At 41.0% G+C, this 11,346-nt stretch overlaps 1 long non-coding RNA gene across 2 annotated transcripts in view; it reads right to left on the minus strand.

Annotated features, from left to right (window-relative positions):
- LOC135098056 (uncharacterized) overlaps positions 1–2,167 on the minus strand; it is a 46,426-nt gene extending 44,259 nt beyond the window's left edge. The window contains exons 1-3 of one of the 2 annotated variants that reach the window (XR_010266521.1): positions 1,960–2,167; positions 1,657–1,735; positions 1,273–1,480 (exon numbers count right to left, since the gene is read on the minus strand). This is a non-coding gene — a long non-coding RNA (uncharacterized LOC135098056). The remainder of the gene's footprint in view (positions 1–1,272; positions 1,481–1,656; positions 1,736–1,959) is intronic. The other variant, XR_010266522.1, reaches the window with a different exon arrangement.
- Positions 2,168–11,346: the final 9,179 nt, after the last annotated feature.

Consider the following 11,346-nt stretch of genomic DNA (forward strand, 5'->3'; position numbering starts at 1 on the left):
GCTCACATACAGCTTATTGCAAACTCCGTGATTGGATTCATTCAAGCCCGACAACTTAATAAAGGTGTGATGGGAGTATTCATCTTAATGGCTGTTAACTGAACTACGTGGCTAACTCTTACCATTGCATTTACTACTAAAACTGCTCTCTCTCTCTCTTGCTCAGTCACACACACACACACACACACACACACATATGGTGACGTTCCTAAGGGCCTTCCCTACACCACTCTCCGCCGGAAACCAGGACGTCAGGAAGCATCTCAGAGGCGCACAACCAAAAGCTTTGTCTCGTCCCTGAAGACTGACTGGTAAAGTTGTTGTGGGAGTCCTAGCAGTGGCTTCTGTGAGTGTGAGTGTGTTTGTGTCATGGTAATCTATCATGCTTTGCGTGTTTCTCTGACAGCACAAGGATAAAGGTCAAGGGCTACAAGTAAATATCACAAAAATGCCATCCGCTGTACGCTGTGCCTCCTCTAGGCCACGAAGCCTCGGTACACGAGAGGCTATTCTGTGAAGGAAAAAATCGGCTATCAATATAATTTCTCTTATTGTGAAAATACACAAACTAAGCAAAAAAAATGTGCACTAATTTCCTAAGGGTGTCGCCTGCAGGTAAGAAGAGTGTAAGTCCAGGAATCTGTTTCATCATGACCACGAAGGGAAGCCGAAACTTACGAAGACGAGAAACACACACACACACACACACACACATACACACACACACGTTATATTCTACGACTTAGACACACAACCAAGGAAGCTGAAGCATCTAGCCAAAAAACGTAGATGATTTAGAGCATTCAAAAACCACCCAGGCGTCAGTTCGATTTTAAAGTGAGGCCTCACGTCCACCACTTCATTACACCGACTATTCATCCACAGCCAACAAAGGTTACTGATCTCAGGTTGAAAGGTGGTCACGAGGTTAACCAGAAATATTGCAGTGAAGATGAAACTTAAAACTCGATTAAATCCGGTAAAATCCTCTTATTCATCACGCGTGAGAGAGAGAGAGAGAGAGAGAGAGAGAGAGAGAGAGAGAGAGAGAGAGAGAGAGAGAGAGAGAGAGAGGCAGGTATAAGTTGATTAAGGCAAACGGGAAGGAAATTGTTCATCATCATTAACCTAACGCTGCATTCATCTAGGTTCACAATGGTGTGTATGTGTGTTCCTCTCATTTTAAAAATTTGCACTCACTTTGAATAACAATCACTGGGAAAAAGTATACGTAAAAGAAATAACAATTAAAACTTTCTTAAATTCACTTACCACCATAACAACCACCATCACCACCACGATTTCTAGATGCTACATCCGCAAATACCATCATCACCACCACCACAGTCCCGCACATTCACCATCGCTATCACCATCACCACCACCGGTGTAGACAACACCGCCACGTCCACACAGAATGCCAGGCCAGCACACAGAGAGGCACAAACACGAGGGTCACAATGAGCTCGGTCGTTTGCCTCTGAAACACAAAACCGTCGTTCATCACATGGAAGAACGAGGCAATGAAAGAGCAAACTGGTGTATCTCTCTCAGTATCAACAGTTTGGCGAAAAAAAAATCTCTTTTCTTATGCCTCATTAATCGTGCAGGCCAACAAACATGCAAACAAACACGCGGCACAGTCCCAGTGGTCACCTGCATGGCCGACAAGGGTTCATCGAGTCTGTGTTCACTGCCTCTGGTTCTGGACGAGTTTCGAAGCACTTTGTGAAGCCTGCAGGATTAATTTATTTGTTTGTTAGTGATTCAGCCTTTCCGTTTGTTACTCTCGGTGAAAATAACGGAGTTTATTTTGGGTATAACTTCTGGTTTGTCTTTCTGAAATAAAACTGACTTATTTTCACTTACACACACACAAGAAAAAAAAAAAAATCACATACACATATTTACTTTCTATTAATGTACATAATAAAAAAAAAGTTCATTTTTAACACTCACTCTTTGCCTTTGTCTAATACCACGATGGCCGTTTTCTGCACTTACTCCGTCAATAGCACTTTTATTTTTCACCGAGTCCTTCATTGCCTGTTATCATAAAATCTATTTTCGTTTCTCTTTGATGTAACAGTGCTTCATCACATCCACTACCAGGCTTCACTTTCCTGACGGGAGCTATTCTGGTTCAATGAAGAGCTTCGAGCGGAATTTCTCAGGAGATTGCTACGTTCCTCTGTCTTCCCTGTTCGAAAATGACCCTACATTATTCTACAGTTCAGCTTGTGGTGTAGGTAGTAGTAGTTATACAGGACATACTTCGTTGTGTGTGTGTTTAAAGCTCCAGTATTTTTCCGGTAAGAGTGACGGCATGGACGCGTGCATCAGCCTCCCCACAATGGCTATGAAATGTAACACACTAAACTAATTAAGGATGGGAAACTGTATCGCGGTGCTTGTGTTTCTCTCACCGGCCGAGGTTATACGCCCCGAGCACCAGACAACTTCACTATGAGGAGGCACTACGGAGTTTTAGTTTTAAGCTTCTGTACGTTTTCTATCTTTCTGAATGACTGACTGGCCTCCTGACTTTTGATTCGTTTCCACATTCTGTACGTTTAATATGTCTTTCTGACTGACTGACCGCCTTTCTTTGTTCGTTCTCACTTCGTTCTCACTTTATGTATGTCTTATTAATCTTTCTAACTGATACAGACTTTCTTAGTTCCTTCTCACTTTCTTTATCTTTTATCTATCTTTCTGCCTGACTGACTCTCTCTCTCTCTCTCTCTCTCTCTCTCTCTCTCTCTCTACCCTCACACACATATACACAAAACAACTGCCTAGTCAACAGCACCATTCACACCACACGTGCAGATGCATCTCTTTATACCACCGTATGGGGAGGGGGGAGGTGGAGGCGGGGGGATAGCATTAGAAGACTTAATATTTTCCACGCCCTCTTCTACGGTCCACTCGTCTCACAGTACGAGAGATTTTAGCCCTGACGTAAGCTGCTAAGGGTCGAGGAGGGAGGGAAAGAGTGGAGGGGAGCGGCGTGAGGGTGCCGGATGGAGGAGAAGTGGAGAGGGGAATAAGAGGCAAGTGAGAGAAGTGGCAAGAAAGGTGTGTCAAGTAAACAAGAGGGAGAGAGGCAGGCACTGGGGAACAACGCTGGGCTGACGAAGGCGGCGCCGTGATCTGAGAGAGAGAGAGAGAGAGAGAGAGAGAGAGAGAGAGAGAGAGAGAGAGAGAGAGAGAGAGAGAGAGAGAGAGAGAGAGAGAGATGTAGAATCTGGAAGAAAAGTACAATACAATCGGCTTGAACGACTTACGTGGTCAAATCCTTGGTGTGTGTGTGTGTGTGTGTGTGTGTGTGTGTGTGTGTGTGGCCAAGTAATGTCTTAACACTTTCTTCCAACAGCTTTGCAAATTTGTATCGAAAAGAAGACACTGAACAGTACAACGTAAACACACACACACACACACACACACACACACACACACACACACACACACACACACACCATCATAATTTTTCTACTACTACTACTACTACTACTACTAATTCTAATAATAGTGATACCACCACCACCACCATCACAACATACATACATGATCATTATCACCTGGTACACTCACCCTTCAAGATACACTTTACCTTTGACATTACACTAACAACCTTACAACCTCGCGCCAAGATCAACACTGGGCTCCAAGACTTCACCACCTTCAGAGCAGCACATCACCAAGTTAGCGGGAACGTAATACGGCCACCAGCATTACCATCACCAGTTTTAAGAGCGCAGCGCCTTATGTGAACCACCTCGCTTCCCCGTGATCAAGTTGCAGCCCTGAAGCATCAAGTAGTGTAGGTTGCTTAGCGTCACCTTTAATGGCTATTTCACCTCAAGTAGCCGCATATCACCTGAAGAAGCCAAGTCAGTAGTGCCATCAGCCTGTTGCCACTACTTTATTCCCATCCGGAGTCTGAATTTAATAAGTCTTCCTTTCCAGTACCTACTTTTCATCCTTCAATGGCTATTTCACCACAAGTAGCCGTTCCAATGTCTTTCTTGAAAATGACACGTCAGTATTGGTATCAACTTGTGCTAGCCGCCTTAGGATTCTCCGTCGTCTGAATTTAACAAGTCCTTCCGAATACCTCCCAGAGTCACCCTTTCGTGTACAGGTTAGCACACCTACTCCTACCGTCTGCTCCTCACCCATCACAACACAGCGTGATACGGGATATACAAGAGGGCCTGAAGTATCCTCCGTATGCTCCTCTGCATCACCCACACCCACATCCAGCGCCCCTTCACCCACGGCGCCTCGCCGCCTTGTCTCTCCATAGCCTGCGACTCCCTGAGTGTTTGGCGACGCGCTGCTGACACATTATCTTGACGTCTCCCTGTCACACCTTAAGTCAGCGCTGCCTCCCCTTCCCTGCCACCACCACCACCTCCTCCCTCGTCTCTCCTGACGCTGTAAACCTCGTAAACAAGTCGTAAAACACGTGTAAACAAGCAAGCTCGTCATGCTAGTTGCGTCAACTTCTAATTAGTCTTTTTAATTTACATTCATTAACTTTATTCTGTTGTTCGTGACTAATTATAAGCTTCCAGCACCACGGGCGCCTGTACGCTCTCGTTACCTTGTTGATTGCTACTGCTGCTGCTGCTGCTGCTTTTATCATTTTGTTCTTTTTCTTCTTATTATTTCTTTCTTTTTCTTTTCTTCTTCATTTCTTCTTCTTCTTCATTCCTCTTCTTCTTCTTCTTCTTCTTCTTCTTCTTCTTCTTCTTCTTCTTCTTCTTCTTCTTCTTCTTCTTCATTTCTTCTTCTTCTTGTTCTTCTTGTTCTTGTTCTTCTTCTCCTTCTTCTATGGTCATTATTGGCATCTATTCATCGTTAGTGGTGTAGCTAATATAATAGTTTTTAGTGTTTTATCTGGACAACTTTTAACGGCCTCTAGTGGAGATTATTGATATTTCCAAGTATGTTTTCATGACTCCAGTGATAGTTTGAGTATTCTGCATCACTGGTAAAGACGCCTGCCTCTTAGATTACGGTTTATAATTTCTGTAGCATCAGAATACAACTCTTATGAGAGACTAAAATGTTTATAAAATACTGGCCTCAGTGACTTGACTTTTCTTGCAACATCAAGTGGCCTGAGATCACTCACATGCTGCCATTAACCACGATTTTCTATATAGAAGAGCATTTCGAGACTTCACTTCAGAAAACAAACAAACAAACAAACCTGCTGGGCCACCACGAAGGGAGGCCAACCATCCATGTCACTGAGAAATATAATCCATCAAGTTGAATATTGAAACTTGCGGGCGATACAGGCCAGAGATCACTCACATGCTGAGACAAACTACGATTTTTCATGGTGGGCCACTGCGAAAGGAGGCCAACCATCCATACCACTGAGAAATAAACCATCATACCGAACATCGAACCCTGCAGACGATACAGGCTTAAGATGAACAAAAATCACTGCAGTGTGCGCCATAATGCGATTACAGAGGCCGAGTAGGGAAGCTGCAACTCTCCCCTCTCTATTTACTGTCTTTGTATTGGTTTGCTTTACGTTTTCTGTTATCACCCTTCGTTCTAGAATTGCCGTTTTCCACCTCAGGAGGGAAAGCAAGAGTGCGTAACATTATCTCCTTTAACACACACACACACACACACACACACACACACACACACACCTTAACACTGTATTAAGCCAAGCCCCCTCAGCTTCCTCCCTTCACTTCATCTTTTACGTCTTGAGGGAATGAATAATAACGAAAAAAGAGAAGAAATATCAGGGTGGGTGTCGGGAAAGAAAATGGGGTCGAGGGTCAAGAGAAAACTGGGGTAATTAGGGAGGGTAACTGGGATATTTAGACTTCCCAGGAGAACTTTAAGCCTCCCCCACACACCACTAAGAAGAGCGGAGGAGTGAGGGGGGAAAAAAAAGTGAAGCGAGAAGTGTGTGGTGAGAAAAGAAGGAGGAAAGCTGGAGAAGAAAATATTAAGACGCTTTATGAAGTATTGAATAAAGGGACGAAGAAAAAGAGAGGGAGAGAGGGAGAGAGAAGAGGGATGGAGCGAAGGAAACAGACAAGGAAGGGGAAGTATTTGATAAAAATAAAGTGTAAAAGAATCCTCGCGTAATGGAATTCAATTTACATTTTTGCGCGCTTGTCTTGTTCATGAATTACGCTACAAGTGGATCTGGGCGGCGTTGTGAATACGTGGTGCTCGACAGTAATTAATTCCACTCGCTGAAAATGAGGAAAATAACATTACATGATTATAAATTGTCGCTTCATTTCTTTCTCTTTTCTATTTCGAGGGATTAATCTGTACGGAAGGGAGGGAGAGGATGGGAAAGAGAGGGAGGGAGAAAGTAAGCGTGTGGGACAGTTGTTTAGTGAATGTTTGTGATGCGCGAATGTGTGTGTGTGTGTGTGTGTGTGTGTGTGTGTGTGTGTGTGTGTGTGTGTGTGTGTGTGTGTGTGTGTGTGTGTGTGTGTGTGTGTGTGTCGTGGATAAGTAGTGCAAAAATAGTTCAATTTCATGAGTATTTAAGTTGCATCTCGCCATGGTAAATATTTCCGGTGCCTTATTTATTTATTTATTTGTTTATTTTTTTTTTCCGGTTAGTAAAGATTCAATATCTGGAGCAAAGGAAAAACTGCGTCACCAGTCACTATAACTTTCATCTCTGCAGGCTTTCCCAGGCATCTCTTGGGCAAGTCAAAAACTTTTCATTTCGTTAACTCTTCTCTTTAAACTGACAGACCGTAAATCCTCACTCGTCTTCGTAATGTGGCATCTCATTTTTTTATCTTATATAGTTATACGATTATCAATGATTTGTACTTCTTTTAATTAAGTGTCTACAATTTTTTTTTTTTTTTACTCTGCGTCGTAATGTTGCATCTCTGTTTATTTTCTTCTCTCATAGGATTATCCATAATTTCTGCTTCTTTTAACTATATTATTTTTTTTTCACTCTACGTCTCTTTCTATCTTCTATCATACTATTATCAATTATTTCTGCTTCTTTTAATTGACAGTTTTCATTTTTTTTTTTTTTTGCACACTGCCGTAACATTGGATCTGTTTTTATCTTCTGCCAACATACGATTATCCATATATTAACTCCATGTTACCCAACATTTCCTGGCTAAGAACTGTCTGCCTCGTCATGGACCCAAATTCAGGCCAGGGATCAAAAAAAATGAAGACCATCAAGCTCAATCCCCCAAAAGCCACGCCACCAAATTCACGCGGGAGGGAGTGATCAGTGGGTGAAGTATCTTAGTGACGCAATAAGTATCTGTTGCTCAGAGTTTTAATGGAGTGTTAACACCTTCACATCGAAACACATGAATCAAGCTTAAAAACTGAGGATTCTTTTCAAGGACACGCGGTTCGTTCCAAAGTGTGTGGGCGAGTGGAGACAACTGTGTGGTGGGAGAGAACACATATTTCCTTCTGGAGTATAGCAAGTGTATGTGGGGGAAAATGTGAGGCAAGAAGTTCGTTATTAAGGCCAGAAAAATAACAATGAAAGTGATTCTCTCTCTCTCTCTCTCTCTCTCTCTCTCTCTCTCTCTCTCTCTCTCTCTCTCTCTCTCTCTCTCTCTCTCTCTCTCTCTCATGCTCGCACGACGACACTAAGATGGAAAACATGAAGAAAAAGGGATGAAGACGTCTGGCCTCGCCTATAACATACACACACACACACACACACACATACACACACACATTTTCAAACACATACATGAAAGAAGACTTAGTTCGGGGCGGTGGGAAGGCAGAGGAAGCAAATGTGAGGAGGAGGAGGAGGAGGAGGAGGAGGAGGAGGAGGAGGAGGAGGAGGAGGAGGAGGAGGAGGAGGTGGAGGAGGAGTATAAGAAAACGGAAAAAAAAGGCCAGGAGGATGAAAAACAAGAACAGGAAAGAAAAGAGAAAATAAATTTAATCAGAAAGGAGAACATATGAGCTGGAGACAACGGTACTTACTGAATCCAGAGAGACAAAAGAACAGTTCACCAAGACTTACGTTCTTAGAAACCAAAACCTAAAAAGATATTTCCACCTTTTCGATGTGTTTTTTCCCACCAACAAGAGAAATGGGCAGGCACAATTTAAACTGGAAGATGACAAAGAAAAATAGAAATTATGTACTAAAAAGGAAGAAGTGAGATGAGTTTTTGGGATTTTTTTTTTCTTTTGCTAAGAAAAAAATGGCAGAGAAACTATTTTAACTGAGATAAGATGAAGGAAATGCAATATATATATATATATATATATATATATATATATATATATATATATATATATATATATATATATATATATATATATATATATATATATATATATATATATATATATATATATATAAAGCAGGAACTAAGAATTTTCCTGTTTTCTAATCCGTATTTTCTCCCCCGCCCACACACACACACACACACACACACACACACACACACACACACACAAAAAAAAAAAAAATATATATATATATATATATATATATATATATATATATATATATATATATATATATATATATATATATATATATATATATATATATATATATATATATATATATATATATATATATATATATATATATATATATATATATATATATATATATATATATATATATATATATATATATATATATATATATATATATATATATATATATATATATATATATATATAAGGAAATGGATGACGAACTAGGAAAGGTTGAACGAAACGAAAAAAAAAAAAAAACATGAAAAAAAAACAGGTGAATATACGAGCACTACATACACTCATTGACAATAAAAGAGAACAACAACAAAGAACCAATGACAAAGTGAAGGATGACGGGAACAATACTCTTACTTCAAAAAGAAGGAGAAAGGTGCTGAATACACAGGGGAGGATGAAGGAAACGAAGAAAAAACCCTAAAAAAACACGGAAAAAGTGAATATACGAGTACTACATGCACTCTTTCACAATACGACATAAGGCAACAAGGAATGATTGACAAACTGAAGGATGGGAACAATACTTGTATTAAAAAAAAAGACAAAAAGACACTGAATATACATACACACTTTCCCAATGCCAAGGTAACGTCAAAGTAACCAGCTCAGTGAGGATGACGGGAACACTCCATTCCACGCCCTAACGACCTGAGGATGCTGAAGCCAAGAATCCAGAGCAGACTTTTATAGGTACGTCCAGCACACAGGGGAGAAAAAAATGGAAAAGAAAATGTTCGTGAATATAAAAAAAAAAAAAAGACAAGTACCCAAGTTAGAAAATGTAAGAAAATTCCTGGCATGTGAAAATAAAAAAAATGAAGGAAAGTCGTGATATCGAGACAAGAAGAACACAAATGAAACACGTGTTGTTGATATTACTAAGAACTAAGTCTGTCTGTCTCTCTGTTTCTTTGTCTGTCTCCTTGTCTGTCTGCCTGCTTGTCTGTCTCATGTTTTTTTTTTTCCCAGTAATGAGGTTGAGTTAAGTGATGAAACTAAAACCATTCAAAGCAGAAAGGTCGATAACCCTAACTGAAAAGTAACGAAACTCAAAAAACTTTGACTATCAGAAAAAAAAACAAAACTATATTCTAAGTGGAAGACATGCTTAGGGCGCCGATATCCTCTTGATTTTTTTTTTTTTTTTTTTATGTAGGAAGGACACTGGCCAAGGGCAACAAAAATCCAATAAAAAAATATGCCCACTGTAATGCCAGTCCCATAAAAGGGTCAAAGCAGTGGTCAAAAATTGATGGATAAGTGTCTTGAAACCTCCCTCTTGAAGGAATTCAAGTCATAGGAAGGTGGAAATACAGAAGCAGGCAGGGAGTTCCAGAGTTTACCAGAGAAAGGGATGAATGATTGAGAATACTGGTTAACTCTTGCGTTAGAGAGGTGGACAGAATAGGGGTGAGAGAAAGAAGAAAGTCTTGTGCAGCGAGGCCGCGGAAGGAGGGGAGGCATGCAGTTAGCAAGATCAGAAGAGCAGTTAGCATGAAAATAGCGGTAGAAGACAGCTAGATATGCAACATTGCGGCGGTGAGAGAGAGGCTGAAGACAGTCAGTTAGAGGAGAGGAGTTGATGAGACGAAAAGCTTTTGATTCCACCCCGTCTAGAAGAGCAGTATGAGTGGAAATCCCCCAGACATGTGAAGCATACTCCACACATGGACGGATAAGGCCCTTGTACAGAGTTAGCAGCTGGGGGGGGTGAGAAAAACTGGCGGAGACGAGACGTCTCAGAACATCTAACTTCATAGAAGCTGTTTTAGCTAGAGATGATATGTGAAGTTTCCAGTTCAGATTATCAGTAAAGGACAGACCGAGGATGTTCATTGTAGAAGAGGGGGACAGTTGAGTGTCATTGAAGAAGAGGGGATAGTTGTCTGGAAGGTTGTATCGAGTTGATAGATGGAGGAATTGAGCTTTTGAGGCATTGAACAATACCAAGTTTGCTCTGCCCCAATCAGAAATTTTAGAAAGATCAGAAGTCAAGCGTTCTGTGGCTTCCCTGCGTGAAATGTTTACCTCCTGAAAGGTTGGACGTCTATGAAAAGACGTGGAAAAGTGCAGGGTGGAATCATCAGCGTAGGAGTGGATAGGACAAGAAGTTTGGTTTAGAAGATCATTAATGAATAATAAGAAGAGAGTGGGTGACAGGACAGAACCCTGAGGAACACCACTGGTTTAAGAGTAGAACAGTGACCGTCTACCACAGCAGCAATAGAACGGTCAGACAGGAAACTTGAGATGAAGTTACAGAGAGAAGGATAGAAACCGTAGGAGGGTAGTTTGGAAATCAAAGCTTTGTGCCAGACTCTATCAAAAGCTTTTGATATGTCCAAGGCAACAGCAAAAGTTTCACCAAAATTTCTAAAAGAGGATGACCAAGACTCAGTAAGGAAAGCCAGATCACCAGTAGAGCGGCCTTGACGGAACCCATACTGGCGATCAGATAGAAGGTTGTGAAGTGATAGAAGTTTAAGAATCTTCTTGTTGAGGATAGATTAAAAAACTTTAGATAGGCAGGAAATTAAAGCAATAGGACGGTAGTTTGAGGGATTAGAACGGTCACTCTTTTTAGGAACAGGTTGAATGTAGGCAAACTTCCAGCAAGAAGGAAAGATAGATGTTGACAGACAGAGCTGAAAGCCCTTCTTGCCCAAAAATTGCGTTTTCTGTCAGCAGCGCAGTTTAACTCTTTCACTGATATGATCTTCCTTTGTTAAGATTGAAAACATTGTACAAAATGCATAAGAAAGAAGGAAAGAGTGTGTGGAGGGTAATTTAAGAAAATGTAGTACATAAGAAAGTATCTAA

The sequence above is a fragment of the Scylla paramamosain genome, unplaced genomic scaffold, assembly GCF_035594125.1.
Source record: "Scylla paramamosain isolate STU-SP2022 unplaced genomic scaffold, ASM3559412v1 Contig42, whole genome shotgun sequence".
Classification (NCBI taxonomy): Eukaryota; Metazoa; Arthropoda; class Malacostraca; order Decapoda; family Portunidae; genus Scylla; species Scylla paramamosain.